The sequence below is a fragment of the Apis cerana genome, linkage group LG1, assembly GCF_029169275.1.
Source record: "Apis cerana isolate GH-2021 linkage group LG1, AcerK_1.0, whole genome shotgun sequence".
In the NCBI taxonomy this organism is placed as follows: domain Eukaryota; kingdom Metazoa; phylum Arthropoda; class Insecta; order Hymenoptera; family Apidae; genus Apis; species Apis cerana.
The window spans coordinates 8,935,778-8,958,036 of NC_083852.1; the positions used below are offsets into that span (position 1 = coordinate 8,935,778).

Sequence of the window (22,259 nt, forward strand, 5' to 3'; positions counted from 1 at the left end):
GTGAATGTAAATCCGGCTCTCTCTCTCTCTCTCTCTCTCCCCCTACACGTTGTCGTTGTAAACTGGCACGATTTCGCCGTATTGCCGCATCTGGCCCCGTGACTCTCGGGATCTTCCATAAATAAATGCATGAGCGTTTCTATCCTCTTGCATCCCCCTCCTCCCGCTGTACACAACGTATTCGATCTATGTATGTTGCGTACGTAACAGTGATTGTTGTGCACACCGCCAGTTGTATCCGTACGTGCGCTGTGCGAACAATCGCACTGCGGATGCACCTGTATGCCCGGGGTGAACGAGGGTAGATAAAGGAGGGAGGGGTGGCTAAGCGATGAAACCGCGATCAATCCCCGCGAGATTTCGTATAGGTCGGGGTTGTTAATAATTCCTAGCCCCCCTTTGGAAGAAAGAAAACGTTGTGGCACACGTTTGGATGGAGGGAACGGCGAGAAAAGAGGTGTTGTTGAAGGAGGATGGGGGATGAAATTTCCTCTTGGTGGTGGATAAATGGTGGATGTGGCTCTTTTTTAAAATATTTTTACACTTTTATCTAGATGTTTATTTAATTTTCGTGGTTTTTATTGTTATTTTTTCCTTTTTTTTCGCGATTTATTTTAACGATCAATAATTTTTGGAGATGGAATCTCGTAGCGTATCTTTGTTCGAAAATAGAAAACGTTATGTGTTTTTTGTGCGGCAGCTTTTTTTTTCGTTTATGTATGTTCCGCAAGATGCTAGCCATTTCCTTTTTTCCCCCGTTCCTGTTGCAACGAAACTTTTTCTTGGATTTGTTGCGCGATGCATTCGTGCTTTCCTTTGCTTTTTCCCCTCTCTTTCTTCTTTTTTTTTTCCATTGTTACTTTGTATATATTAGAAGTTTTTACTGGCTTTCTCCCTGGCTTTACAATTGTTGCCGGACGATGCCTTCGTTTCGTTCCAACGTTTTGCAGTTTTAATACAATCCCTCGTTTGTGTAACGTGTATAATTTATAAGTCTTTGAAAGAAAATGAAATTATTCGGAGGTTGAATATATATATATATATATATATTTGGATGTTTATGATAAATATCGTTTCATTTGTAAAATAAATTATTTTTATAAATTTTTCCAAAAAAGGAATATGTTTTTATAGGAGAGATATATATTTTTTTTATTTGTGTATTTAGTTTCATAAAAGTTCATCAGTTTTTTAATTACTTATACAATATTTCATTTCATAGTATAATTTGTGTAGTACAAATTTAAATACAATTCATACAATCAGAGAGTAAAAAGTTTCGGATATCATTTCTATTTTATAACAAAACTTTTAATCCATTAGTGGATACAATATTGCACCATATATATATATTTTTTACTCGCTTTTTATTTCTGTTACCTCTGTCATTCACATATATATCTCTAAAAAAATTTTTTTCCGTGAAAATTAATTAAAATAGTAAAAAAAAAAAAAAATAAATTATTACCTTGTCCATATAACGAATCTTCTTTATTATGTTTCCAATAAATATGAATATCTTGTTCTTTCCATAAAACTTTAATCGTATCTCTTTATAGAATTCCCTTTGTTCGTAAAATATCCCAAATATCTGAAAAGAACAACGATAAAATTTGAAAAAGAATCACTACTTGTAATTATCTTTAATACAGATTATTATCGTACAGCAATTTAAACTCTTTCTTACTCGTTCCTGAATTATTAAGTCGAAATTTTAATCATCTTAAACGCTTGGAAAAGAATGTATAGAAACGAAACTTGGAGAAGAAACACGCGAAGGTATTATATTTCGTAACAAACAAACGAGTTTCGAAAAAGATTGCATTATGATAATCTCGTGTATATAAATATTTGATATTTCCTTCATGAAACTTTCATATTTTTCTTTCGCTAAAGAAACTTACACTCTCAATTTTATAGTACTTTCCATATAATATTTGATAGATCACGTTACACCTTCAAAGAATCAAAAATGGTCGAAGCTCCGTACACGTATCCTGGTTTAGTCTGTGCTTTTTTTCCTCGTGATGTGTTATGCGTTACGGATATGGAAATATGAAAATACAACGTTGAACGTGTTTGTCAAACGTATCCCGATGGCCCAGCTTTCGAGCAGACCGCTTTTGTTCTTTCTTCGAAAAGAAACTTTGTTTTCTTTCTTCGTGATGTTCGCGATTGTTGGTCACGATTTTTGTTGATTGATTAAACTAAAATAATTGGAGGAAAATAATGTATTTTCTTTATTATTTTAGGGCCAGTTTACTGACTGTTTCTAAATCTAAATCTTGATTTTGAAATTTGAAAGAAAAACTCGCAATACAATTTTCTAGAGAAAAATTGACGAATGGTCGATGGTGATTTATGAAAATTTGATCAGGATTTGATGATAAAAAGAATTCCACGTTGAGATTGGATAAGTCGGGAATATCAATCCGTTCACGCTCCTCCATGAACGATTATTGATCATTTCTTATGAAAAGGTTCTTGAAATTCAAAATCGATCGCTGAAGAACTTTTCGTATGTTTTTCTTGATTTATGTCTTTTGCATGTAACATGATGTAATCGTTTATTAAAGATTCAGAGAATAATCGTAGAATATTAATTTCAGATCATTTAATAAAATAATCGTAACTTTTACATGTATCTGTTAAAATTCACGTAGAAAAAATCTCTAGATGAATTAAATTCCCCTAGAATCCTGATTCCCTTGTTCTGTAATTTCAAAAAATTATTTTATAATTATCTTACCATCGTGAAAAAATGTTTGAAATGAGACAAATTACGTATATCGTGTTATTATATCCGTCCATTGAAAATGTGAAATAATAAACGGCAAATTTTTAGAAATGGTTCTCGAATATCGTAACGATACCATCGAAATACAGATCGATTTAGCGCGTAAATTGAGCGGGGTCCCGTGTTTATTTCGAAATGGTCAATCAAAAATTCAGTTGACAAGAGTAAAATAGTGCGCAAAAAAAAAAAAAAAAAAAAGAGAGAATCAAAAATAGGATATTTCGCGCTCGATTATTTAGTCGATTCATTGTTTCGTGCAGCAAATATACTGTATGGCCAACGCATTCAAATTTTCAATCACGGGTTTCTCTCTTGAATTTTCGAGTTAAACGGCCGGGAACGGTTTATTTTGAATTTTAATGTTTTATTCCAGTTTTTTCCCTTCCCACCCGTCTCTACGATTTCGTGTTTCGGTTAAACTGCTCTGTCGTAAAGTTTTGAAAGTTCAATGAAATTTGCTTCTCTGATGGGGGATCGAAATTTATAATCCTTTGTAAAATTTAAAAAATAGATTTCAAGATATTGCTTTATTTCTCTAATTTATCTCCCTCTCTTTTTTTAAAAATTTTTAATCTTCGTTGTTCTTCAATTACAAGTTATTTTCCAATTAATGTCGTGGCGGTGTCGTAATAGCAGGAGTTGATATAATGTTACGGATAAATTTTCCATATAAAAGAAATTTTTATTTTTTTATTAGATTGATATATAAATAATGCGCGTGCAATGTCGATAATGTAAATATCAAGGTATATTAAAGTAAAGAATCATACAAATGGAAAAAGAGAATACATAGCATGGCGAAAATGCAGGAATTACGAAGGGAATTGGTGCAGGATCGTTATTTCTCGCTGTTTTGCTACGAAGAACGTTTGTTTTTATAAATATATTTTATGTATCTCTCTTTCGTTTTTTATTTCCAGAAATTTTTCCCATTTTTTCATCAATTAACTCTACTAATTAATTTATTTTTTTGTAAAATCACTTACAAACATTTCTTTCTAATATAATATCGTTTAAGTATAATTTCGAAAAATTTTTTTTTACGAGGTTAACAAAATACGTCACGAAATAGGACACAAAAAACTGAAAACATGTACGTGCAAAAATGTGGCCGACGGTCAATATTGGTTATGCATTTTACATGCCAATTTCGAAATAAAAAAAAAAAATAAATAAATGAAATAAAATAAATAAAAAAGATATTTCTTTTTACTAAGAATTTTCGCGTATCAGCATGACACCATTTTCATGAAAATCTTTTTTAGAAATTTTTCCCCAGATGTCACGAAATTTTTTTTATAACCGTATTTATGAAATTTTAATTCCATCCTATATATACACGCGCAAATATACATAATCTAAACAAGCGTGATATCTCTAAATTTAATTTTCTCACTCTGCATTTTCTAAATGGTAAATATTTTCCACCCGATCCCTTCATGCATTCGTAAATTGCTTTTCAGTTGGATGGAATTTTGCCTATGCATCCGTATACAGAAGGTTAGGTTAATCTGGAAAAAGCCAAGAGAGAAAAATCAACACGAATAGGACAAAACAAATTCGTTCGAAGTTGTTGCATAGTTGACCTATATACAAGGTGTTCGGATGAAGTGGGTAGAAAATTTAAGGGATGATTCCAGGGACTGGAACACAGAAGTTGGCATGCAAAAATGAAGTTCTTTTGTTCTTCGAGTCGTAAGCAATTTAATTTTCCGCTAGACGAGGCGAGACAGAGATCATTTCATTTTCGCTTCGTCCAATTTAAAAATTGTTTATAACTTGATAAATAACCAATCTTCGAATATTGATTTCTATCTTTGATTTTTGATATATATATAATCAAATCAATGCACAAATGGAACGATTCTTACATATTCTTTTACTCAATATATGTTTTAGAATAACACAATTCTAGCACGAATACAAAATTAATATAAGTACGACATTTTATTTAATATTATTTCAACTTACCAGATAACATGTTACAATAATTTATCGCGTAATAACGACGAAACATTCGCGTCAGATTTCATTTACAATGAAATCGAACTCTCGAGAATTCATATTCTTTATCCTATATCCTGTATGCACTTGTCGCAATATAAATTCGATCGCGAGTCCCTTTACGTCTTGGGTAATACCAGAAAAGTTTCCACCTCTTTTCGCTTGACTTAATGGCCCGTGAGGCTGTCTTAATTCAGTTGGATATTCAAATCGGGTGGTTCTACTGGTCGGGCGGGAGGTAGGTTGCATTTTAAGCTGACTGGACCGAATTACGGTCCTGTTCGATTCTTGGAGTTTCTCCTTCTTATTTCGTCCATTTCTTTCCTCCCTTTCTTTTCGTTTTTTCCTTTTTCTCTTTGTTCTCCATCTTTCAGAATCGTTTTATCTGATCGGCCGCCCCTAGCTATTCATCTTCGAGCAACCGTGCTGCTCGTCCGGGGATAAAATTGGAATTATGCTAAAATAAAACTCCCTTGGACCCCTTGGAAAGGTGATTAGTAACTAACCGATAAAGCGTCACCTGTTTGATCGATGGCTCGACAACGGGAGAGATATCGAATTTAACGGGTATCAATTTTTCTTGTCGTATGTGAACGAATGCCTGTTTATCGATTCGTGTATTTGGAATTCTATGGGTATCTCTCGTGTCGAGGGTGTGTTAACTTTAAATAAATTTAGTTGTTTCGATGAATGACGAAAATTATACGAATTTTATTTGGAAGAATATTTTATTGGAAGGTAAGGTTTAATTTGAAATTTAAAATTATTTAAGTATGTTTTAATGATAGGAGATTCTTTTTCATAGATATCTACATACACATGTAAAAAATTTTAATTGACGAGACTTAAGTTATATATAAAAGTATTGTAATTATGGTTATTTTCTTGTTAAATAATCGACTTGGTAAACTTTGTGGAATCTGGCAATTAGATATTTCAGACATCGACTGCTCTAATTACCAAAATTTCAGTAACAATTGTGATTGAGGATACTATAACTTCATGTCCCTAGGCTAACTGACAAGCTTTGCTCTATATTCCCAAGCTAGCATTCCTTTGCATAATTAATTTGTACGATTGCTTTGATATACAACGATAATTTCATCACTGTTGTCAAATTTATGTTTGCACTCTCAAATGAATTCTATTACGAGACCTATAATTCTATTTATTTATAATTTATTATACGTATATATCGATTTCTGGGAATTCTTTTAATTTAATTTTTATAAATTTTTGATTTCCTTTTTATAATCATATATATATATATACGTATAATTATTCTGTTTATATTTAACAGTAGCATATTGCTGATCAAACAGAATGGTTACATAAAAATCGAAAAAAGAAATTCAATATTTTAAAATTTACTATACTTGTTAAAAAGAATGCAGTAATAAACTTTTACTTTTTTGTTTATATTTTCTATCTTGACTCTTTCAATTGTAACAATGGACAAAGTATAAAATATTTATAAAGATTTCTGTCATTTTGATTCGAAAATTTTTCGTAGAGAAGTATCAATTCCTTCGTAACCAAAAGTTATGACTATTTATCAAGTTATTATATACAAAACTCTACTAAAAATTTTCGAAACGAGAAGACGATATTACTTTCATGATATAAACGATAGAACGATAGAACGAATCTCGATATAAATTTTCTAAAATAAGATGTTCACGTCTTTGGAATTGTTCATTTTTCATTATTATATTTCCCTGTACAATATCTTTACGTTGTTTGATAACATTTCTCGAGCAATTTAGATATAAAAAGGAGCGTGAACGTTGTTGAATGCTCGCGTGCTGATACGATATTAAATCTTCGAAGAAAAACTCTTTTTCGAGCATGCATGCTCTATTATAGATCCTGTCATGATGCACGCGTTTGAAATGATGCGTGAAAAGAGTCATCGATCATCCTCTAAAAGTCATGGTTGATCGGTAAAGTTAAGCCGCGAATAAATATCTTTTTGATCAATGGTGAAGGAAAATTTAATTTAAAAAAGAAATATAAGTTATGAGAGTTATATGTATAAAATTTACAAGATATATTATTCCAAGAATTTTTTGATAATCAAAGTTTATTTTTGAATCGTTCTCTGATTTTTCATCTTTGAAAAATTTAATTCTTTAGATTGCATTAAAAGTTTTCTCAATTTTGAATAGATAAAAAAAGAATCGTGAAATCAAAACTTGCAAATAGATGGAACGAATTTATAATAAGAAAAGAACTCCTGAGACAAGCTAACAATTAAGTAATCCACGTACAAATACTTTTTCCCTCTCATCTATAAATATACATATATGTATATATTTATAATAACTTTTAAACTTGAAGAAAAAAATTTCAAAAGATATCATGATATGACATTCAAAGCAGAATCAAAATTTTTAAACGTCCAAAAAATCTTTAAAAAGAATCAAAAAGAAGTTTTGGGCTCAACGATTAAACTTTCAAATACCACAATTTCTAAATCTAGAAACAAATTTTTAAAACAGACTCTCGTCCAACTTTTCGACGCTGAAATAATCCTCCATACACAACAAGGGAATAATTGAAGAATGGATACACTCACAGCAATTCTTAAGATTGATGCTCCTCTCCCTGAGGAGGGGCATAGCGAGGCCAACGATTTGGCAGCCTCGAAACGACCTCAGGCTCGAAGTAAAAGGATGACCCAATATGTAGGGGAAGAAATTATTCGTAGAGGAGGTTGCAACTTGGAAATGTGAGAAATGCGAGAGGACAGCGCGATGGAAACCTGGGATGAAGTACGGAAGGAAGGAAAAGGTCGCTGAACGGATTGAACTGGAGGTCGTGAAAGGATGGCGGCTCCTATTACCGAACTTTTAAAGTGTCTTCGAGCAATATTGTCTCCGCGATGCAAGATGGAACGCCGCCATCCCACTTTCTTTCACCACGAGCGCAATGCTTTCGCTCGTGTTCACCGCCATCGGCATTGCATCCGCGTACACCGCGCTTGATCCTCTTCCTCCGGGCAATGTTTCACGCCTCTTTTGTCTTCTCGACGCTCGTTCCCCTGGCTACCCTACTTCCATGCCAAATGGATCGAATTATTTCGATGCCGTGGCCTGCTTTTAATAATATTGCCTGCAAAGTATAAAGGGTTTTGAGGTTCTCTACCGTTTCATTGTTTTCTCGTTAACCCTTTCTTGCGATTGTCGAATTGGCGTCATAAATTTGATTGATGTTTCCTAAGAATTAATATACATGAATGTTTAATTAATGGGTTATTTGATAATTAATCATCTCCGATTTGAAGTTTTGTTTAAATTTAACGTAGAAGAATCTTTTAATATAAATTTTACAAAATTCAAGTTAAAATATATTCTTAACAACCGTTTCTTCTTATTTATTATAATTTAATTTATTAGTAATTTATTATAGAGAATAATTAATTCGACCAATTCGTAATTATTGTCTGAATCGTAAAGCAGCAGTTATCCCATGCGTTTCACAAAGATAAAAATTAAAAAAATCCTTGGCAAATTAAATGATCACCCAGAAATTTAATTTCCACGATTTTCACTCGTTTTCACACCAAACATCTCATGATTCAACCCGATCATCGAATTTAAAACCGTTTCAGAAGGTAGGACAGGAAAGGATGTTCGCAAAGTGGCAGTGAGTTATCGCTTCAGAGAAGCAGCCGTCGGCGAGGTTTTGTCCCATGAGAATCTGAGATGCGCACAACACGTATCGCGCGCGCATGTATGTGTCTGTGTGTGTATACACGCGTTGTGGATTCGTATGCGTAGGGGGAGATAGACGAAATGGGGATCAAGATCCCCATCCTGAGCACGTACACGCATCCGCCTATGGTATTTGCTCGCTGTCCATTCTGCGGCTTGACATGTACATGCACTTCTGGATGCGACGAGGAAGAGAACTTGCTTCCAAAAAAACTGCTGGCAAACGCGGTCCCACGGACAACGCGAGAAAGCTTCTTCCGTAAATGCGATGAAAGATCAGATCAGACTTGCTTCCTTCTGCTTCTTCTCCTCTTCCTCCTCCTCTTCTTCTTCTTCCTAGGTCTTTTCTCGCGAAACTTCGATGCGAATTGTCGACGCTCGTTCCTTGAATTTTTGGTAATTTTCGGAATATAGAAAGTTGGGTGATAGGTGGACTACGTATGCGAAATTTAAATTTTTATGAATGTGGGGAAGGAAAAGGGAAATGAAAATGTATCTCGCCTTTTGAATATGTACTTTGGTTTGGATATTTTTGCTTTTGCTTGCGTGTCGTGTGTCGAGTTTTAGGGGTTTTTTCGTACGTTCAAGTTTTCCACTCGTAGTTGGGTGATAAGATAGAATTAAACGGGAACGAATGTAATCAGAATTTTTAAGCATAAATTTGAGCAATATTTTTTGATTTTATTTAATTTTATTTTAATCATACATGTGGAATTACTGCCACAAAAATTATTTTTCATTTATGTTAATTATTTTTTAATAAGATCGATTTAAAGGAAATTTAGAAAATTTTTATCTACGATTAATTTAAATTCTGATTTTATTAATTTTGATTACAAATGGAAAATTATACTTCTACTATCCTTTTTAATTTCAAGATATTTTGATGTTTTTTCAAGGATAATACGATAATCATTGATAAAAATTTCTCGTTAACAACAGAAATCTGATTACATTCGTAGTGGAGTGATTGCCTGTTTAAATTTTACCTAAATCATTTCATTTTTCCAATTCAATATTGAATATTTTCTTTAATAATAAATAAATTTTTTGCAAATCAAACCATACAATTTTAAAAAGTCATATAACTAATTAAAAAAATATATATATATGTATTAATCTACCATTCTTAAAATATTTTTCGAAATTACGAGTTTCCATTTTCAAACTGCGAGATAATGTAGTTTGCACATGTATATAGAATATGACAAGGAAATTAGGCTTACGGGAGATGAACACTATTCCGTCTATTAGGATTACCTACTGTACGTATTATGTCATGGGTTTATGATACGTTAATCAGTATTGACGATCAAGAGGGTTAGACGATCACGAGGGCAACAGAGACAACGAGAATTATTAGGTTTAGACGATTTTCAAACCGCAACTGGTTTCGATCGCAAGTTGAATGGTTCATGAAATTGTAAGTTTCAAATATTCTTCCGGATAACGTGAATATCTGTATTGTAAGCTTCTCCTTTAAGGTTCAAACAGACTCTCCTCGAGTATTCAGGCCACGAATCCATTCTATGTTCGATTGCAGCCTTGGAAATGTATTGTGCGATATAATGCCGTGGTTGAATGTTTTGGAAGACCTGTAAAGTGAATTGAGAAACTAAATAAATTTCAGTGATTTCATTTAAACATAGGATTATTATTTTATTACAATTTTCTGTTGACAAAAGTTTGATTCATTGTGCGATCGTAGAATGAAATTTATATTACATTTAGAGATTTAACATTATTAAACAAATACTCAATATTAAATAGAGGATTGTTTGGGATACGAGATACGGGGGCTACATGCACGGACGGGGTTTCCACGAGGCATCCCAGAAATAACGATGCGTTCAAGTTTGCAAACTCATCGTGATAAAATTATTACGTACTTTGTTAGTAAATATAACTATGATTATTTTCAAAGTTGAGAAACATTTAATATTCTTTCTGAAAATGATGTTCTGCAATAATTTTTAAAGCTATTATATTATTTCTGATGTTATTGTTATGTCGTTAAATTCCCTTTACTTTTAAAAACAAAAAATAGAGAATTTTTTCACTAATTTCTTTCCTTGAAAAAAATCACGAAAAATTCTAAAAACTAAAAAAAAATAAAAAAAGTTATGATAACTCAATTTTCATGTTATATTTTTAGAAGTTTTCAAACTTACCTTACGATACGTGTTTTTTCCCCGAGAAAAATAAGATACGAGAAGTTCTTGGCAATAATCCCAAGTCCTCCAGTAGACACACCAATTATGAAACTGGATCCTCACTGTTGGAAAGTATGAAATTGATCGAATTCTTACAAGGTGTCGTAAAGTTTTCCAACAGGGGGAGGAAGGGGAGGCATTAACGTCGGGATTTAAACGATTGACAGACAATTTCCGGGCGGGTAGCGACAATAAAAGAATCGTTAATCGATATTCGAGGCTTGGTAGAACGCGTGCTTTCCCTGGCTCGGATTTATATGGAGCATCTAGCTGAATTTCGGCCACTCGAAGTCGATCGAGAGATAACTCGAACCGTGATGGATTTACTGCGGCGTTGAAGAGCCAAACTTTTGGATTACACACGGCTTTGTGGGTTGCGCGAAGTTTATTTGTGTACCCTCCCCGCCACCGTGTACTTCGAACAGAGAGATCCCCGGCAGTTCGTTGAACGACAGACACTTCGAATATTCGTCGATATGAATTTTCGGGCTTTTCGAACTGATTGACGCGATATTCGTCCGATTCGTTTTTCGCTGGATTCGTCTGGAAAATTTATATCGAATTAATATAGGAAATTAGGAAACATTATAAACGTTATAAAACTTGAAATGAAACGAGAAAGAAATTTGTGTCAGAGAAAAAGATATAATATGGAAGTACAGAAAATTACAAATGTAATGTCATGATAATTATTACGATTTATTAGATCGTATAAATGTCACGATTCTATAACTTGAAAATTATGATTCTCGAGAAAAACAATTTTGAATAGTTTGAATAAGAAAAACAAGAAAACAAAACTTCGAATTGGAAACATGCAAGATTTAACAATTTTTACGTAATAATATTTTCAAAACCGCAAGTTTTAAATCGCATAATTTTTACGCGAAACGCGAAAATGAATTTCATATTCGTTCTATGAGGCGATTAAAATTAAAAATTATTAAAATTACCGTATACGTAGAATGAAATATACAAGAAGAATTGTAACATTATATCAAAAGATATAATGAAACGACCAATCTTGGCCGTTAATTAGAAGTAATACAAGAAAATCCTCGCGATAAAATTCCAATTAATGTTTCAAGCATGGAAGACGTAAAATCAGATCCAACAATTCGGCCATTAAACCCTGACAATTCGTAGCCATTAAATTCGGGCGTTAATTTGAAAATCAACGTAACTTTCCATTATTAAGTGGCACACTTATCCGTCCTTTACAACGTAATAACCTATTTTATACTCCTTTTATTACCTCTTTTACGTTCGTTCCTTGCCCACCGCCCACAGGATACAAATTTACCGTCTATTCGAATTTCATCAGCAACACAAGCTTATTCCTCAACACGCCCATTCTTAATTGCTTTCGGACAATTTAAATTGTGCCTCGAGATACGGGATGGGGAAAGCGGGGGAGGGGGAAGAGAGAATTTTTCCTCTCCGTCCCTTTTTCTGATCTCGCCACGGATAATGGAGTTTCACGTAAGAACGTTCTGTGAGCAGCAACGCTGATAAGGTGGCCGCTTTTAAACGTTTCGGACAATAGCCTCGCGTGCGACTTCGGACATTTCAACATGGCGGCGGAGTGAAACGCTCTCTACGTAATTAAACCGTGATCCTTTGTCTCGATAGAACGATTAATTTAACATGTCTGCCGCATTAAGGGAACACGGAGCTAGATAACGCGATAACCCGGTGAGAATTACGGCTGATTCTTTATTTTTATTCGCCGCCGATAAATACTCTTAAAAGTTGCGTCATTTTTCGTTTTCCTCGCGATTTAATATTAGTCGATTATGAAATTCGTCAAATGCGTACGTTTATTATATTTAATTAATATTATAATAATATAATAAATTATAATAATAATTTATTTATATATATAGAGGAAAATGGATGCTATGTTGTTTTAATAAAATCGCTCGTTTTTTTACATTGAGGAATATAACCTGCAATTTCCCTTCTTAAATTATGCAATTTGTATAAGTGGTAGGCATGATCAGATAAATAAAATGAGATAATAATAAGACAAATAGTGATAGATATTATCGCGATAAAAAAGGCAATTATAGAAAAAAAAAAGACAATAGTGTATAATTTAATTTTCAAGAATATTTATAAAATATGAATTTTTAATTAATTTTTCCATTTGCTAAATATAACACTCGCGACGAGTTTTCCTAATCCAAAACTTGTTCTTTCGTTTATCTTACAAATGATATAGTTCAATCATTCATCCAAGCAATGGTAACGAGACGCTTGAAAAAGTAGTGTAAGTCAGACATTTGTCAGACAAGTAGTTCAGAACATCGTCCTCCAATTGTAACACAATTTATTAATATATTTACTCAATTTATTACTTCCACTTTCAATCTCACAAATGTACACGTATAAAGCGAACTCAAATTCCAATTCAATATTCGAAAAATGTACTTCCCCTCTTCGTCCCCCTTCTCATTCACATTCACCTCTTCAGATTGATCCCTCGTAATCTTTCACCATCTAGAAATATGGGCAAAGAAAAACACCGTATGTTAAAGGGACCCCTGGGATGTTCTCTCTCTCTCTCTCTCTCTCTCTCCTGAAAAATTTTTCGTCTTGAACGAAAAATAAGGGTTTCTGTTTTCCGAGCAGCGATTCGAGGGTCTCGGTTTACTCGATCGGGGTTACGCAATCCGTATTTAGATGAAATCTCGAGATTTTGAGACGTTAAAGGGGTCGAGGAGGGAGGGAGGGAAAAGGGTGGCGCAAAGTTGCCGGCGTATTTTCCAATCCCTTATTGGCCGGGCCAATCTTGTCCCCGTGGTTATCGAGGATTTATCTGGCGGATGCTCGCGACCCATCGATTCCTTTTCCTTGTGGGGGTTAAATCGAGCGTCCCTCGCGGCTGCTGTCAAGTCACCCTTCTCCCAATCCTGTGACCTTTATTTTATCGCAAAGCATTTTTCTCCTGGCACCGTCACGCGCCCTTGATGGAAAACAGATATTACGAAATTTTTATTCCTCGTTGCTTAATCGTCTCACGCCTTAAGGGCTTATCCAAGCTTGGATTTTATTGAAAATATTCAAAAATGGATGCGTAATAGATGTTATGGAAATATTTAAAAAAAATATTATCAATGTGCGTGTGTATATTCGGCGTGGATAATTTAAAACGCGTTTTAAACATTTATAATAAATAAATGTTTATATACATTCAAGTGATAATTGTTTCGAATAAATAATTGAATTTTCTCTCGATTTCATTATTTATCAATAGAAATTTATTTTGACGGGAAATAACGTTTCGAGAGAAAATGTTCAGGTATTCTTAAGAATTTCTTATTGGTCTGATTTATCTTCGTTTGAAATATTTTTCAGGGATAACGCGAATATTTCAAGTTACGGGAAAATTGAAGTATGGCTCGCAGCAATTTTATTCCTATTCAACGAGTAATCGCACTCGATCGAAATGTTCGAAGTAAAATTTATTTCAATAATCGTGCGGAACGATTTCCATTAACTTTCGTGGCTTACAATTGATTTGAAAAATGCATTTTAAGTTTAGAACGGTGGTATTTTATTAAAAATTGTTTCGAGTAAAATTATTCATTTAATAATCGTTAAAAATATCTACAAATAAAATATATACAACTTATTATTAGTATTATAAATATATTCAACTGTTATGAAATATTATATGCAATTGTCATCCAATTATTTTTTATTTATACATTTTTCAATTTTGAAAAAATTGAAATTTAAAATTATTAATTTAATAAAAATAAAATTGAAGCAATCGTGTTAAATTTATAAAATATAACAGTTAAATTTTAATAAAAGGAATTAATGATTGTTATATTACCGATTCAATCATAAGGGTAATTATTTCATTTATTAACGATTATTAAATTAATCATAACCATTGATTAGAACTTAATTATATCTATTAATAATTAATTAATGATTTTTAATTATTTAATAATCAATAACCGTGATTAATGGCTTGATTTTACATTAATTATAATTATCAATCATTAATCATTTTATGGAAAAATCTTACCAACCTAATTACATTTTCTAGATTTTTATACATTCCAATTTTTCAATAATAAATAATAACACATATTTTTTTCACTGTTTGATTATCAAATAATCAAAATTGACTCAACAATTATTCCATTGTATTATCAATTACATAAACATACGAGTCTTTATCATTCAAATTCATTCGAAAAAATTCCTCCTTCTTCAATTCAGATAAACAAACCTTTGTATCCAAGCATCGATTGACAATCACTCACAGAAAAACAAAATCACCATATCGTACGTTACATAAACCCATCCAACACTTGGACAAAATTCCTTTATCCTATTCTCGCCCCCATAAAAGAGGTGTCCAAGTCGAAAACACACCTGAGGATGTCGCGGCCATCGGTATCACGAATGAAAGTGGAACAGGTTGATATACTATCGCCTTCCACCATGATACAGTCCATACAGGAGTGGAGGAGTTACGAGCCTTTGGGGGTTGATAATTCCATCCGTCGGCGCACAATACTCAGACGACTGTGTTGGGTGAACGTGCTGGCCCGCAGGCCGCAACGCCCTTCGAGTAACCTGTATGAGTGAAATTGCCCCTGAAATTTATGTTCCTATTGGGGGATGATCGTTTCCCTTCGTCAGAACTCCTGCAGTTTGAAAGCTACCCTATACAACCACTCCTGCCTGGCGAATTCTGACTGACTGGCGATTTGATCTATCGCGTGACGCGGATGGAACGTTTTCTTTTCCCCGTGAGCAACGGTGAAAACCTAATTTTCAGTTACCGTTGAAATTTTCTCGCGAATGAATCGAGACCTTCGAATATTGGTGGAGAAGGTATGGGGTTGGAGAAATAGGAATGTTGTAGGGAAATCTAATTTTTAAGCTGCTCGCAGATGCCTCGAGTATGAGATGAATATGTTGGAATATTGTGGAAAATATGGAGGTGGGTTGAGAAAACTCTAGTCGAGGTGTTGAATTGAGAATCAAAGAAAATATGGAAATATTGAATTCGTTTTATGTGTGTATTTATATTTCCCTTCTCTTTTTGTAACTTTAGGGATGTGGATTTAACTTTATTTAACTTATCTGCTTTATTAAATTGTATACTTGTGTATATTAAAAGTAAAGGAAATATTTCGTATTCACTTCGAGAATACGGTGGGTAAGGAGATCTATATAGTAGATCCAAACTTGTCTAATTTTCGTTATCTAATTAGCATTATAGTCGACTACTAAGTAAGATACTTTGAGTTCAATGTAATTTAGTCCTTGGGGTTGAAGAGTGATTGTAAGGGTTGATGTTGTAATCGATAAAGATGTATTTAATCCTTTTATTATTATAATTATTTTCTTTTGATCAATGATGATTTAAAGATTCTAGGAAATTTCTATTCTTCATCTAGGGAAGAAGCTAGATATAATTTCATATTATAAAAGATTAAATATAACTTGCGTTTTATATTGTTTTATTAGATAATTTAGATTTAAAACAACTATTTTATGACAGAGGATATTAATTTATTAAAAAAAAGTGTGGGTTTTATCGATATTAAGAAACATCTTAATATTTTACTACTTCTTCGACGAAATGGATATAGATATGAAGAAATCCAAACAAACACTGTCTTCTATTTCTTAACATCATAAACCAACATATCAACATGTATATCGGAGATTGAATAACGATTGGCAATTACGAGCAAAAAAATTTGATTTGTTAATTTGAAGATGTTGCTTGATAAACGAGTGACAAATTGTGAAAAATGGGAATGCTCGTACTACTACATATTACCCAGATCGACATATCAGCCAGATTTTATAAAATTCGACATACATATAATTTTAATCAAATTTATTACATAACTTGATAAATTTGAAAATTAAAATATAGAAATTAAGACTTCAAAGATTAGCCTATTATCTTCCTTCTCTAAACGACATTTTTGAAATACCATGAATTTCTAGACCAAAGCAGTTTCATGTAATTTTGAAAGCAAATTTATTATTCTCTTCATTATTTTACATTTTTAATCGATTAATATAAATAAAACTTCGAATATATTCCTTGATTTCCCCTCTAAAAATCACAAGGCAACGAGGTTAATAACAATATATTCCGGCTCAAACTTCTAAATTTCTCTCCGATATACTATAACCAAAAAAGCCAAGCGAAATTTTAGAACTTGTTAGAATTCATACGAGTTCCCACTTTGAACGTTCAAGAACCTAAGGTTATGCGAAATCTCGATAGAGTTGATAGCCCGGAGAATTCAGAAGGGTTTCAGTCATCTTCAGAAAGTTCGAATCTTTACGGCCTCGGAAGATTCTGCAAGTCCACTTTGGGTTTCGAGTACAGAGGGTCTTGTCAGTTATTACATAGTATATCGGGCGTGCATCCCTTGGAATATGTATGCTAATATCACGTTACATAGCTCGAAGATATTGTGTATATATATATTATATATTAGCTTGTGATTCACTTTAATGTAGAGTGGATTGATTTCGAGTTTGATTAATTAATACATAGTTGATCTCTGTACGAGAATTTTGAAGATTCTTGATTCACGATCTCTTTTTGTCTAGAGAAAATTTTATATTTTGTGTATAGAGTGTTAATATATTCGTGGGAGTTTTGGAGGATCGATTTCAAAGATTGAAGAAACTCAAAAATGGGTGTATTGATGAAATGATGGTTGAGCCTTGACTTATTTAAAACGAAGTAAATAAGTGAGACAATGATTTGTATATTGTATTTTGTTGTACTTATAGATAGTATAAATAAAAATATAAAAAATAAATTTGATTGATAATGAATTAAAAAAAATTTAATTCAATAAATAATTGTTAAGTTATATTTATAATAACTTAAAATCATTTATTAGGATGGAAATAAATTTTTTTATATGCTTGTTTATTTTTTATATTTTAAATTATACTATATTCATTAAACTAACTAATCAATTCCAAACTACGATGTAGTTTTAAAAAGGATGATCACTAACCGTATATAACATCTCAAACTTAAAATTAAAACTTTTTCAGAAAGTGGAGTTGACGACTTGTTTCTAAATGATCTATATCACAGATTCAGCAAGAGATTTGAAATTGAATCTCGTTTCATTTTTGTCAAGAATCCATAAAGAATGACAAATAATGAAAGATAAATCTAACGAAAAATAAAGTTTAAGAGATACTTGAAGAAATTTATGTCGTATCGTTTCGGTATGATATTATTCGCTTGACTGATTCTAAAGGGCATTCCACCCCAATGGGGATACCTCATATCTATAAGCAGTGTCAGAATAAATAACCAACAAATATTGTACCTCTCCAAAAAAAAAAGATCTCAAACTCGTTAAGACTAAACTTAAAGAAATACTCGTATTACTTAATTTCTTTGAAATATCTCAACAAATTGAAATAAACAAAATGAACCTTCCCTTCCAAATACTCAATCATTTTCGAGTCACGCTATTATCAATCGATCCTCATTAAAAACTAGAACGTCAAACAAATCGACGAGCAAAAATCTCTTGATTCGTGATAAAATTGATAACCGAATCTAACGAAATTACAATCTTTTAGAATTTCCTCAAAATAACACGTACACAACACGTATACATTCCGAACGAAATCACAGGTAATAAACTATCAACGATGTATCGAGGATTTTAATCGAGAGAAATTCGGCTACGTTTAGATACGCGGAAATCATTCGATTTCTAGCGGGCAATTTCATTTTGTGCTAGTCACTCTTCTCTCCCACGATCGAATACGCTCGACACAATCTCGATGACGCATAGCGCACTTTGTCGGCACACATGTCGGCCAAGGGAAGAGGGGAGGGAGGGGAGGATGGACAATTATCCGAGCCACGTGATCGGGCATTACTCCACGCTACATTTGACTCGGTGAAAAGATTTGTGTTGCGGAAAATTTAAAACCGTTCACCTCGGGTATCGGCTTATTGAATTATTGCATCGAGGTTGCGGTCAATGAGAAATGCGATTTTTCGTGGAAACGGATGAGCATTACGAGGTTTGACGAGGCTCGATCACCAAAATCGGTTCGAATCGGGCCTTGAGCGCAGCTTAGCGGGCAATCAATGCCGATCCAATCGAATTGTTTCAACAACCACGATGGAATTTCACGATGCTTTCCACGATTTGAAATGTGAATCGTGCGCATATTTTTCTTTTTTTTTCTATTTTCCTTTTATTTTGTTTGTTTGTTTGTTTGTTCGTTTTTAGTCTTCTTTTCGTTTTTTCGATGAAAATTTCCATTTTGCATTTCGTATAAACGTGGATCGTACTTGATGCCCATTGCTCTTTACATTAATTGATATTACGATTTTATTACGAGAATAAAAGGAAGCGTGGATACGTTTGTGGAATATTTCGATTTTGGGAAATAAAAAATAAAAATGCGACGCGTATAGTCTTTTAACCGTGTTTTTATCGATAAGGAAAAGTTGAATTTTACGTTAATACGTTTTATAAATTGAATACAATGCTTGATGTGATTTTTTAATGATTCATGGCGCTAATATATGAATAAAGCTATAAAATGAGATAAAATGGAGAAAATCGATTGGGGGGATATATTTTTAAATTAGGAAAAAAAATGATTTGTTGATGAATTTTATCGAATTAATTCTGGAGGATTAAATTCTTTTGGAAAAAGTGAATTGTTTGTTTCGTTAATTAAAATTATAAATTTCTAATTTTGTTAAATTCCCATTATCACTATTTATTATAATAATTGCAAATATAAAATTGCGAGAAAGTAAATGTAATGAGATATTTTTTACAAAAATAAAAACAGATTGCAACAAGATCATGAAATAATAATATATAAATATAAAATATATAATATATAATATATAAAATATAAAATATAATGTATAACATAATAAAATATAATATATATTATAATATATAAAATATAATGTATAATAATAATTTATATAATATAAAGATTTGGATTGAAAATAATTAATTAAAATCTTAAATAATAATCGCGGAAACTAATAATTCAATTTAAAATTTTAATAACGTAATTCTAATAACGTTTTGTTTTCCCATATCCTTTTTATTTTTATTATTTTTAGAATAATTAATTAATTAATTTGTAATATATTTACCTAAAACTAATTAATTAACTAAACGATATAATATTCTAATAAAAGCAAAGAGCGAAGAGCAACACGTCCGTTCGGCTCCGCGTCCGGAAAACGACTAACGTTAAATCGATATTTTCAATATCAATGACAACCGATATTATTATTTCCTGTGCCGCGATTTATAATATTCTACATCATAATTGTTGAAGCTTATTCAACGCGATTTATTATTACAAATTTGTTATTACAAATTAACAATAATGAATAAATAATTTTTTTTTAAATTATAAAAAAAAATTTTGTTAAATTCTGATAAATTTTAAAAAGCGATATGTTATTACAAATTTATTGAATTAACAATAATGAATAAATAATTTATTTTTAAATTATAAAAAAAAAGTTTTTTAAAATCCGGATAAATTTTAAAAGACTTATTTTTATTTAATTTGTAATAACAAATATAAACTAATTAATTTATTAAACAATATTCTTACGAGGAGAACAGAATAACACGTCCGTTCGGCTCCGCGTCCGGAGAACGACTAACGTTAAATCGATATTTTCGATATCAATGTCAATCGATATTATTATTTCCTGTGCCGCGATTTATAATATTCTACATCATAATTGTTGAAGCTTATTCAACGCGATATATTATTACAAATTTGTTATTACAAATTAACAATAATGAATAAATAATTTTTTTTTAAATTATAAAAAAAAATTTTGTTAAATTCTGATAAATTTTAAAAAGCGATATGTTATTACAAATTTATTGAATTAACAATAATGAATAAATAATTTCTTTTTAAATTATAAAAAAAAAGTTTTTTAAAATCCGGATAAATTTTAAAAGACTTATTTTTATTTAATTTGTAATAACAAATATAAACTAATTAATTTATTAAACAATATTCTTACGAGGAGAACAGAATAACACGTCCGTTCGGCTCCGCGTCCGGAGAACGACTAACGTTAAATCGATATTTTCGATATCAATGTCAATCGATATTATTATTTCCTATACCGCGATTTATAATATTCTACATCGTAATTGTTGAAGCTTATTCAACGCGATATATTATTACAAATTTGTTATTACAAATTACAAATAATGAATAAATAATTTCTTTTTAAATTATAAAAAAAAAGTTTTTTAAAATCCGGATAAATTTTAAAAAACTTATTTTTGTTTAATTTGTAATAACAAATATAAATTAATTAATTTATTAAACAATATTCTTACGAGGAGAACAGAGTAACACGTCCGTTCGGCTCCGCGTCCGGAGAACGACTAACGTTAAATCGATATTTTCGATATCAATGTCAATCGATATTATTATTTCCTGTGCCGCGATTTATAATATTCTACATCGTAATTGTTGAAGCTTATTCAACGCGATATATTATTACAAATTTGTTATTACAAATTAACAATAATGAATAAATAATTTTTTTTTAAATTATAAAAAAAATTTTTTTTAAATTCTGATAAATTTTAAAAAGCGATATGTTATTACAAATTTATTGAATTAACAATAATGAATAAATAATTTCTTTTTAAATTATAAAAAAAAAGTTTTTTAAAATCCGGATAAATTTTAAAAAACTTATTTTTATTTAATTTGTAATAACAAATATAAACTAATTAATTTATTAAACAATATTCTTACGAGGAGAACAGAATAACACGTCCGTTCGGCTCCGCGTCCGGAGAACGACTAACGTTAAATCGATATTTTCGATATCAATGTCAATCGATATTATTATTTCCTGTGCCGCGATTTATAATATTCTACATCGTAATTGTTGAAGCTTATTCAACGCGATATATTATTACAAATTTGTTATTACAAATTAACAATAATGAATAAATAATTTTTTTTTAAATTATAAAAAAAAATTTTTTTTAAATTCTGATAAATTTTAAAAAGCGATATGTCATTACAAATTTGTTGAATTAACAATAATGAATAAATAATTTCTTTTTAAATTACAAAAAAAAAGTTTTTTAAAATCTGGATAAATTTTAAAAAACTTATTTTTATTTAATACACACTAATTAATTTATTAAATAATATTCTTACGAGGAGAACAGAATAACACGTCCGTTCGGCTCCGTGTCCGGAGAACGACTAACGTCAAATCGATATTTTCGATATCAATGTCAATCGATATTATTATTTCCTGTGCCGCGGTTTATAATATTCAATTGTTGAAGCTTATTCAACGCGATATATTATTACAAATTTGTTATTACAAATTACAAATAATGAATAAATAATTTTTTTTTAAATTATAAAAAAAAATTTTTTTTAAATTCTGATAAATTTTAAAAAGCGATATGTTATTGCAAATTTATTGAATTAACAATAATGAAT

General features: G+C 31.3%; 1 protein-coding gene and 1 long non-coding RNA gene across 7 annotated transcripts in view; one reads left to right on the forward strand and one right to left on the reverse strand.

Annotated features, from left to right (window-relative positions):
• Positions 1–22,259, forward strand: part of LOC108002561 (peroxidasin) — a 282,659-nt gene that overhangs the window by 122,658 nt on the left and 137,742 nt on the right. The window lies entirely within an intron of this gene.
• Positions 1,039–20,877, reverse strand: LOC108002563 (uncharacterized). Its single transcript, XR_009832086.1, has 5 exons — positions 20,373–20,877; positions 10,689–15,329; positions 1,905–10,112; positions 1,469–1,591; positions 1,039–1,403 (listed from the first exon to the last, which is right to left on the reverse strand). It is a non-coding gene; the product is annotated as an uncharacterized LOC108002563 (long non-coding RNA).